This window comes from Oncorhynchus nerka, linkage group LG15, assembly GCF_034236695.1.
Source record: "Oncorhynchus nerka isolate Pitt River linkage group LG15, Oner_Uvic_2.0, whole genome shotgun sequence".
Classification (NCBI taxonomy): Eukaryota; Metazoa; Chordata; class Actinopteri; order Salmoniformes; family Salmonidae; genus Oncorhynchus; species Oncorhynchus nerka.
In genome coordinates this window covers 33,649,622-33,660,115 of record NC_088410.1, presented here as the reverse complement: position 1 = coordinate 33,660,115, position 10,494 = coordinate 33,649,622, and the positions used below count along the sequence as shown (strand labels likewise).

General features: G+C 41.6%; 1 long non-coding RNA gene across 1 annotated transcript; it reads right to left on the bottom strand.

The window, feature by feature from the left end:
- Positions 1 to 238: 238 nt before the first annotated feature.
- Positions 239 to 2,420, bottom strand: LOC135559897 (uncharacterized). Its single transcript, XR_010458587.1, has 3 exons — positions 2,364 to 2,420; positions 400 to 495; positions 239 to 305 (listed from the first exon to the last, which is right to left on the bottom strand). It is a non-coding gene; the product is annotated as an uncharacterized LOC135559897 (long non-coding RNA).
- Positions 2,421 to 10,494: the final 8,074 nt, after the last annotated feature.

The following is a 10,494-nucleotide window of genomic DNA, read 5'->3' as shown; positions in this document are numbered from 1 at the left end:
GACAGACCAGAGAAACGTGGATATGAGTTAGACGACAAATGTTTAAATCAGTTGGCTGGGATTGAAACATGTACTGGCAGTAGTAACATGCATGGTTGATCCACTGTACTGTGCAGTCCAATCAGGCAATGGCAAATCTGCTTCAGCCCATTTGACATGATTAGTATGACAGGGATAGTAATGGTTGTGTGTGTGTGTGTGTTGAATTACCTTCTATGGCTACCCACTTTGTTTGTGCCCAGAATAATCTTTCCATTGATCAGGTACTACTGGTTGCTCCCCACCACAGCAAATGGGATCATCTCCTGACGACACACAACACAGGGTTTATAATGAATCCATGGGTGGGTGGGTGGGTGGGTCGGTCGGTCGCGCGTATTTACAACGCTGTAAACCCACCCTGATCTCATCATTGATCGTCCTGTCATCAGCATCCTCGTCAAACTCTTTCTGAGGGTAGACGTCGATCCCGTTGGCTCGCAGTCCTTCCCTGATCTGCACACACACAGAAACACATCAGAATCTAACACCAGGTTTGCACCGTTTCATCAATGTACTGTAGAACAGCAGTCAGGGCTAAACAATGGCCGTTTCCACCTCATGTCATCTACCAAGTCATCTAGTCCTGGAGGTGGAGGAGTGTGTGTCCTGCCCAGTACAACAACATCACACACCAAAGCCTTTCACTCACCACCAGAGGAAAGACCAGGCCAGGGAGGCTTTGTCACATCATAACAATTCTTCAAGCAGATCTCCAGATACCCTGATTGTTTGGACCAGTATAAGGTCATCATGATTGAAACGATAAATATACAAGTATGAAATGATTGACTACACACTGTTCGCTCACTCGGATTCCACCATAAATACTCCATGTTGTTAAGGCTGGTGTTGACCTTAAACAATCTATATCATGTTCTTTAACATGGAGACTTACTGTGGAGGTTAACAACCATTAAACAAATATACAGCCAGACACAAAATGGACGCCTTCTTTACAATGACGAACACAGACAGGCTTCTTCTGCCAGCAGTGATGGCCTTTAAATGAATGACCGTTCCGCTCACAATTACTACTTTGACAGTTTCCACTTGGTTGATGATCAAACAGATTTTCTACATTACTCTGTTTATACTTCTTGGAAAGTCTAAACTTGTAGCTTTAACTTTCTCAGCCTTAGGCCTACATTATAGGATGAAATGTAAACTGACTAAATTTTTAAAGCTATAACAGAGCATGCACACACACACTGTTGGACACAGATGGCAAAACCCGAATAAAAAGCTATTTTGTTCCTTTTGTATGCATGTCAACTGCTGCAGGGAGCAGAGAACTAGAAAGAAACATCAAGAAAAATGTAAGATCACAATCCCAGGGTCGTACATTGCCCAGCCCATGCAGCCAACCAAAACAAGCTGGTTACAAGCCCCAGAGCTTCCATCTCGCTCTGCCTTGTTCTCATTGGCCGTTGTCGGGGGAACGGTAGCCAAGTCGCCCAATGTGTATCCTCCTCCAGAATTAATAAAGCTGTCACGGGATGCCAGAGAGTGGAGACTAGCGTCCCTGGAGAGAGGGAATGTGCATGTACATGTGCATGTCCTTTTCTTCTTTGTGTGTGTGTACATGTTCATTTTCTTCTCCCAGGCTGACCACTGGCCAACAGAAACAGAGCGGGTTGCAGAGGTCTCTTTAAACTGAGCCAAGCAGGTAGTTTAGGCCTGTGTATCCTGGTATGGTGCAGAGTTAAAGTTACAGGAAGAGAAAGTAGCATTTGGGAATTCCATTGAATTCTAAATCATTTAAACTTCCATTTAAATCAGCAGAGGGCCTCTAGTCTCTATAACATAAGCATGAATCAGTCATCAACAGAAAGGGTTATGCATTCCATTATGGAGGAGTAGCTACTAGACAGCCTGCTACAGTACACTGGCATCTGTGCAGACGTCAGCTGCCTCGGAGGTTTACAGAAAGCTGGAATACTGTAAATAAATCACTTCTTAAAATGCTCCTTTCTGGCTAAAAACATCCGTTAAGTGTTCCAAGGTTTCATACCACTACTCCTCAGACTGGGCAGAGTACAGTAGTTTATCCAGATGGCTGCTGTTTGTAATGCCTGGCATCGCTTCATACCGGCCTGTGTGTGATCTTACCCTCTCGTTATCCTGTGTGTGTGCACGCGGGTGGCGTGTGTGTAATCTTACCCTCTTGTTACCCTGCTGTAAAAGCCTAATGTCATCCATGTCAGGTTGTTGTAGTGCAAAAGGGACTAGTTTAAAAGCAAATATACAGATTAATGTCATAGGCTTTTTGTGTACACACACGTGCCTGTACACACACACACACACACACACACACACCGTACCGTCTGTTTGAAGAAGTCCCTCTCCTCCAGGGTGAGTGTGTCTGCCTTGGCGATGACTCCACATCCAGGGGCCTCAGACTGGAGAGAGACAACATGGAGGGAGAGAGATAAGGGGGGGAGGAGATGGAGAAGGAGAGAAAAGATGTTAAGATATTTTCTGATTGGTAGGTTATATTGTAATGCAGCACTGTGGTATAATTGAAAGCATGTCCAAGACATTTATTCAACCACAAAGGACATTTCTTTTAAGACGTTTGATAAAGCAGTTGTGGGGCAATGAATGTCACATCCACTGAAGACTTTTCAGTCATGGATGATATGAGACAGATGTACCACTAGGGGGCAATGATGGTCCATTGTCTATTATTTTCTGATCAATGACAATGTCATGACTTTGGCCTGGGGGTTAGGTTTATGACAGTCATAAATACCTCTTCCCCCTTTTTCCTCTCTCTACCCTACTGAGGTTACATTTGCAAAACACTTGGATAACATAGAGATTCTGGGAACATCAGAAGGTGGGTGGGGGGGGGGGGGAATGAACTATATTCTGGTAATCTGACCAATGGAACATATGCGGTGGTACTTAATGAATATGATGTCAGTTCGGTTGTCATCTGAGACATTCTCATCAATGATCAGATGACAAACTCTACAGTGGAAAGTCTACACATCAGAGTTATCGGATTCACATGGAATTGTTGTTCAATTTAAATGTTTGAATATTAAATTATTCGTGATGGGATGAAATGTGATTTTAGCTTCTAAAATGTTAGGTTTGGGTTTTCATAAGGTAGGGCTCTGCTCAATCAGTGGCCCGCCCCTGTGAAGGGACATGGGCTATAAAACTTTTCAAACACGCCCTCCTCTTCCTTCCTATAAGCCCTTAACAACAATATAACCTCCTGTTCCGAGGACGACGGTCCTATGTCAGAATGGTTCAGATAATAACTACAGAACGAAGCCAACATCAGCGTGAGCTTTAGTTGCGAATGGTATGAACTTTGAACTCCTATTCACTACAGAAGTAATACCTCCTAGCCGTTGAGTTAGCAACAGCAGATGCAAACGAGGGTTAGGAAGGAACAGACAAAGTATACCGTCTATCACCCAACGACATTACTACAACGTATCCAATTGACAACCAGAGACATTCTTCAAAGGACTCGGTTGGGCAAGACGGCCTTCCATCTACCACCAACCTACCGAAGTGCAGCTCAGAGTAAATATTTATTGCATTTTCCTTTTCCAAATGGGCGGTAATTTAGAATGCATAAGATACTGTATTTACAATAGCACAGCTTAGGCCTTTGTTCCTCAGTCTTCCCGCTCTTTCACTCAAACCCAGCCCATTTTCTTTTGTGTAAGAAGCTGTCATATCTGTTCCGCCCGCTAGGGACGTTTTCTTTTATGATGTAATTTGTAATCAAGTTATGATTTTATGTGTATGTGTAATTTTTTTAAATTGGACCTTTATTTAACCAGGCAAGTCAGTTAAGAACAAATTCTTATTTTCAATGACGGCCTAGGAACAGTGGGTTGACTGCCTGTTCAGGGGCAGAACGACAGCTCAGGGGTTTGAACTTGCAACCTTCCGGTTACTAGTCCAACGCTCTAACCACTAGGCTACCCTTGTTAGCCATGGTTTGTGCAGATAACCAAGAATGTACAACTTTCAGATGAGACTGAATTAAGATGACGATTAATATTGACTGCTATTGATGTAAAATATTACTAGGTCTTTAAGAGTTTATTCGGAAGATAACAGCTCTATAAATATTATTTAGTGGTGCCCGACTCTCTAGTTAATTACATTTACATGATTAGCTCAATCAGGTAATATTAATTACGGAGAAATTATTTTATAGAATAGCATGTCATATCACTTAATCCGGCATAGCCAAAGACACGACAACCCCAAAGACACAGACGACTCATAAACTCCACATCCAGGGGCCTCAGACTGGAGAGAGACAACATGGAGGGAGAGAGATAAGGGGGGGAGGAGATGGAGAAGGAGAGAAAGATGTTAAGATATATTCTGATTGGTAGGTTATATTGTAATGCAGCACTGTGGTATAATTGAAAGCATGTTCAAGACGTTTATTCAACCACAAAGGACATTTCTTTTGAGACGTTTGATAAAGCAGCTGTGGGGCAATGAATGTCACATCCACTGAAGACTTTTCAGTCATGGATGATATGAGACAGATGTACCACTAGGGGGCAATGATGGTCCATTGTCTATTATTTTCTGATCAATGACAATGTGATTTTGCAGCAGTGTGCCAGTATAATCCTAAATCTCAAATGTAAAAGACGAATCATAACCTCTTTCCAAGGTTAAACACAAAATGGTTAAGAACTGAAACTGATAAGCCTGGAAACAGATAATGGTCCTCAAGATTTGTCATGGATGGCAGTTTTAGGAGGTAAAATGTGGGTATAATGCAATTGAATACATATCTATATTGAGCATTATGTGACGAGAGACATTGTCCTCAACTGACCACTCACACAAAGCTTGTACATCCTACTCCCAAGTTGTCAAGTCTTAGAGCTTCTTCTACTATCTCCTATAAACCTTCTCATCTCTTTGTATCCTGTATACACTCTCCTATCAGAGGAGAATGCATGAGAATATTCAGGCTATAGCTAGCCTGGCAGTGGCTCTGGCTATTCCATATGGAGTATGTCTAGAGTCTGAAACACATTTACACATTCATTTATTCAACATTTAAAAAAATGTGAATATCTCCAAACCACCATTTTTGATGATTTTAAGACATATCGTTTGGAACAATGCATTACAAGTACATCACATTTACAGAGTGGGCTCTCTGCTCATTCTGAAGTTCTTATCAATTGTATGAGCACCACCAACACAGGGAACGGTAAATGGATTCAAGAGGAAACTCCCTTTGCTGATGAGTTGCTGAATGTGCAATCCTAAAGGTGGGCTGTGATTGGTTAATGACCTATAATGTTAATTTCTATGTATAAAATGGGTCGTACCAGAGAGCCCACTCTGGAAATGTGATGTGTATGAAGACTATAGTGTTCCACACAATATGTCTAAAATTATGGGAAAAACGGATAATTTGGCAATATTCATAGATTCAATGAATAAATGTATATTTCAGAATCTAAACATACTCCATGTTAGAGAACACTATAAGGAGTATAATGACTCCAAGATGCCTGTATCATGTACAGTTCACAGATCGATGGTCTTACAGGAGGCATGTAAAATAGCCACTTGCATCATGATTTCCTAAAGAAAATGGTTTGTGATTCAAAATGTAAAAAGCATTTCAAACATCCTTTTGGGATGCACCTGTCATGACGTTGGCCTGTGGGTAAGGTTTATGACCCCCCCATAAATACCTTTCTCCCCTCTCTCTCTTGACTCTACTGAAGGACTCTTGAATAGCCTTTGTTAAACATAGAGAGTCTGGGAACTTCAAACAAGTGGGGGGAAAGGAACCATATTTCGGTAATAGAACCAGTTGAAAATATACGTTGGTACTTAATGGATATGATGTCAGTTTGGTTGTCATCTGAGACATTATGACTGATGACAGGACGACAAACTGTATCTGGGAAAGTCTACACATTCTAGTTATCAGAGGCACATGGAATTGTTGTGCAATTTAAATGTTTAAATAAATTTCACACTATTTGTGAAAAGATTCAATGTAATTTTAGCTTCTAAATGAGAGATTTGGCTTTTCATAAAGTTAGAGCTCTGCTCAATCAGTGACCCACCCCTGTGAAGAGACATGGGTTATAAACTATGAAACACACCCTTCTCTCTCTCCACTATATAAGCCCTTGACGAAAATGTAACCTCCTGTCCCGAGGACGATAGGACCACGGTCCATTAGTTGAAAAGGACTAACATGTCAACTACAGAACTAAGCCAACCTCAGCGTGAGCTTTGGTTGCAAATGGTATGAACTTTGAACTCTTATTCACTACAGAAGTGATACCTCCTAGCCGTTGAGTTAGCAGCGGCCGCTGTAAACACGGGCTAGGAAAGGACAGACAGAGTATCCCATCTACCACCCAACGCCGACACTACAACGTATTCCGTTCACCACCAGAGACACTCTTCAAAGGACTCTGTTGGGCAACACGGCCTCCCATCTATCACCAACTTACCGAAGCGCAGATCAGAGTAAATATTTATTGCATTTTCCTTTTCCAAATGGGCGGTAATTTAGAATGCATAAGATTCTGTATTTACAATAGAGTAGCTAGTAGATAGAGACATATTTTCTCCCTTTGTTCCTCAAGTCTTCCCGCTCTTTCACTCAAACCCAACCCCCGTTCTTTGTATAACCAGCTGTCATATCTGTTCCGTCCGCTAGGGAAGTTTTCCTTTATGACATAATTTGTAATTAATGTATGATTAATTCTGTGTATATGTAATTATGTGTGATTAGTTAGGTATTTAGTAAATAAATAATTAAACCCAATTTTGTATTGCTGATTCAACTTGTTAGCCAGGGTTCGTGAAGATAAGCAAGAATTCTACGATGTTCAGATGAGACTGAAATAAGGTGACGATTAATATTGACTGCTATTGATGTAAAATATTACTAGTTCTTTAAGAGTTTATTCGGAAGATAACAGCTCTATAAACACTCTTTCGTGGTGCCCTGACTTTCTAGTTAATTACATTTACATGATTAGCTTAATCAGGTAATATTAATTACAGAGAAAGGATTTTATAGAATAGCATGTCATATCACTTAATCCGGCAAAGCCAAAGACACGACACTACCATAGTCATGTGTATTTATCTCAAACTGCTCAAGCTAGTAAAAGGAAACCTTGAAGCAAGTTGCTGACTCTAAACCAAGGACAAATCAATTCAATTAATGAATATTCAAGAGTAGTGTCTACAATCAAAACATTTTTATTCTGCTTGGGATTTCTCTATTATGGACATAATGGCACCAAAGCATGGAGCTATCCAAGACACATGGGTTAATTCCCAAATGGCATCCTATTCCCTATGTAGTTCACTACTTTTGACCAGAGACATAGGGGCCCTGCTCAAAAGCAGTGCACTACAAGGAAAAGGGTGTCATTTGGAATGCACATATGGCTTTGGCATCGTGTCTATGTAATTGATTAGAGGTCCTTGTTTCAAACCTCAACCGACAGACGATATTCCATTTGTGAAAGCAATGAATACGGAGGGAAGAAAAAAAACGAAGAATGAATGAAGAAGGGGGAGTATTTGGGTTTTGGGGAGAATTTTTTTAATAGTGCCAGAAGCTTCTTAAGTCTAGACCTTGAACCAGGTTCCACCGGCAGTAAGATCTATATTGCTTAAAGAACACCAGAACACCAGGATTGAGAGTTATACCCTCATATTGCCCTAAAGAGCAGCATTGGCTACTAAACACATTATTTTAGTGTCTCTCCCCTCATCGCCTGTCATGCCATCCGTTTTTGCTGAGTGACTAAGTGTTTTGTGTCGTGTTGTTCCTATTCATGTGCCTCAACACCAGGAAGGCCCAACCACCACTCACCCATGTCCACACTGCACCAAATTATGTGGCTCCCGGCTCAACCATCTGAAGACCCACAAATAGAATATCCACAAATATTAGACCCTACGGGCATGAGAGAGACTAACCAGGGTGCACTTAAGGACACTTTAATCCCTGTTAAATGAATCTAACAAACTGCAGACGTGAGTAAATGGAACATTTGCTAAATCACTAGCAGAGCGGCATGAGGCAATGTGGTTGGTATTACTGAGACATTAAGAGTGGGTTTCTATACAAACGTTATTCAAAATTAAACAAATAGCCACCACTTGAGTGTTTAATCTGATTATATTCGCTGCTAGTTGCTCACTAAATTAACCGTGATGATTCACAAGCATGCTGACGTTTTAAGGTTTAATTTTCCACTGCTGAAATCACAAGAAATAGCACATTTTAAACATTCAAATGGTTTTGTCCCCATTCCTAGTCATTGTTAGGCACCTCACACACTATTCCCACCTGAACATATACAAACGGATTCTAAATGCTTTGTCATATACATTGTCTCAGTCTCCCCATCACTCCCTGCCTAATGTTTTCTAGACTGGGTACTATAGTCTACAAAAGTATCTGCAGTCAAAAGGAGTCTTTGTGAAACTTGATTCCTAAAGCGATACCTCAGTGTCTCTGAATAGAATGAGTTCCACATGTGGTCGAAAGAGAGAGGGAAGGGGGGAGAGGATAGTGTAGGAGTGAAGAAGGAGGGGAGGAGAGGAGAGGGAGGGGGAAGTTTAGAGGAAGTGGTGAGGAGCATCTAATTTGTAAAAATGTTTACAGTATTAAAATTAAAACTTTTTCAATTGCACAGGAAATTAAGTTCTTCTCTTTCTTGTGATGCAAGTGTCGAGACGATGTGTTAAAGCCCAGATAAAGCAACGGAAAGACAATATTTGATTTTTAAACTTTTTTTGTATTTCATTGAGTGTGTTTGACAGGTCATGACAAACATTTCCGCGGTCATAACGTTAACGTGAAAACAACTACAGGCACAAGCAAAAGTATGAAAGAGTCGTAGTAGTAAAATGAAAACAATCAATCCATCAAGATTGAAGTGACAATTGGATTTTGCTTCCCTCAAACGCAGGAAATAGATGGCTGAAACATACAGATCCTCAGGTGGGAATGCACATTGCTAGTATAAGATTTATGGCATATTTCATTGTAGCATATATATATATTTGAGGATACCGTTCAAAATTCCCTGATCCGTGACTTGGAGGTGGGAGAGGGTATTTGTGACAAGGGTGCCCTCTACCCAACTCTATGGTCACGTGAGTACTGAGGGCACTCGTAGCAGGTGTGGCCTCTATTTTACTCTATGGACAGGAATTTATATGGGATGATCCGAACTTCCTCACACTCGTGTGAGTAGGGGAATGTGGCGAGATGTCTCTCATAATATCAGAGAACCGTGGTTACGCAAGTAACCCTAAATTCTCTTTAAATAATTTGTTTTGACATCTCATAGTGGGATATAACCAACTCCCATATCACACATGCTCTCTGGAGCCAGGGAGTCTCCATTCCCTTTGATGGGAATTCCTTCTGGACAAAACATCTGCTCCTATGTTCAGTACACCCGGGACATGAGTCGGGCGTAGGGACAGTACTGTAGGTGTGCTCTGCTCCAGAGAATAATCCTGACAGATAGTCTAAGCGTAGGGAGTGAGTGCCATCCAGGCGCATAATGTACTCCACTACAGTCGTATTGTCCGTTCTGATCAGAACATGCTAATTCTGAAGGGAGGGTAAAAAATGTTTCAGTGAAAGAAGCACCATCAGCAATGAGGTAATTTATGTGAGCAATGTGGATTAGTGGGGTCCATACTCTGTTTATTACATTTCCCTTGTGAACTGCGCCCAAGTCTGAGTGACACATCTGTCATCACCACTGGAGTGCCCAGTGTTGCCAACTTAGCGACTTTGCTGCTATATTTAGCGAGAATTCAGACCCCTCTGGTGTTATTGGAGACTCTGACGTGAAAGCATGTATCGTTCTTACTCTTCTCAACGAGCCCGGATAAAGGAGGAGAGTTGGAATTGTGAGATTTAAAAAAAAACAAGAATCGACAGTTCATTTGTAGTTCTAAGCATATTTAGGATATTTTCTACTCACTGTTTGTCTCTCCCATGACGTTATTCCTCTCTCCTATAGCATCCATCACAATTACATGCACATGGCCAATTATGCAAATTATGTGATGACGTCATTTAGCGACTTCTAGGACAGCCAATAGCTACTTTCCTTACTGCGGAGTTGGCAACACTGGGAGTGGCAGAAACGAAGATGGAGGGGCTCTTCCAGTGACTGGGAGCTGAGAGACATGCGGATGTCACCTCTATCCGGCGATTGACAGACAACAGGCAAAACCCTCAGTAGGCCGAGTGGTACTACTGAGATGGTGGATGCCATCAAACCCAGCACTCGGAGGCACGTCTCGAACATGACCGAGCACCCCTGTGTAACAGGGAGAGGCACTGTAGGAACGAGGCGATGCAGTCTTCCGAGAGTGTTGCCCGATAAGGGAGAGTACCCAGCATTATGCCAAGGTATTCTATTCTCT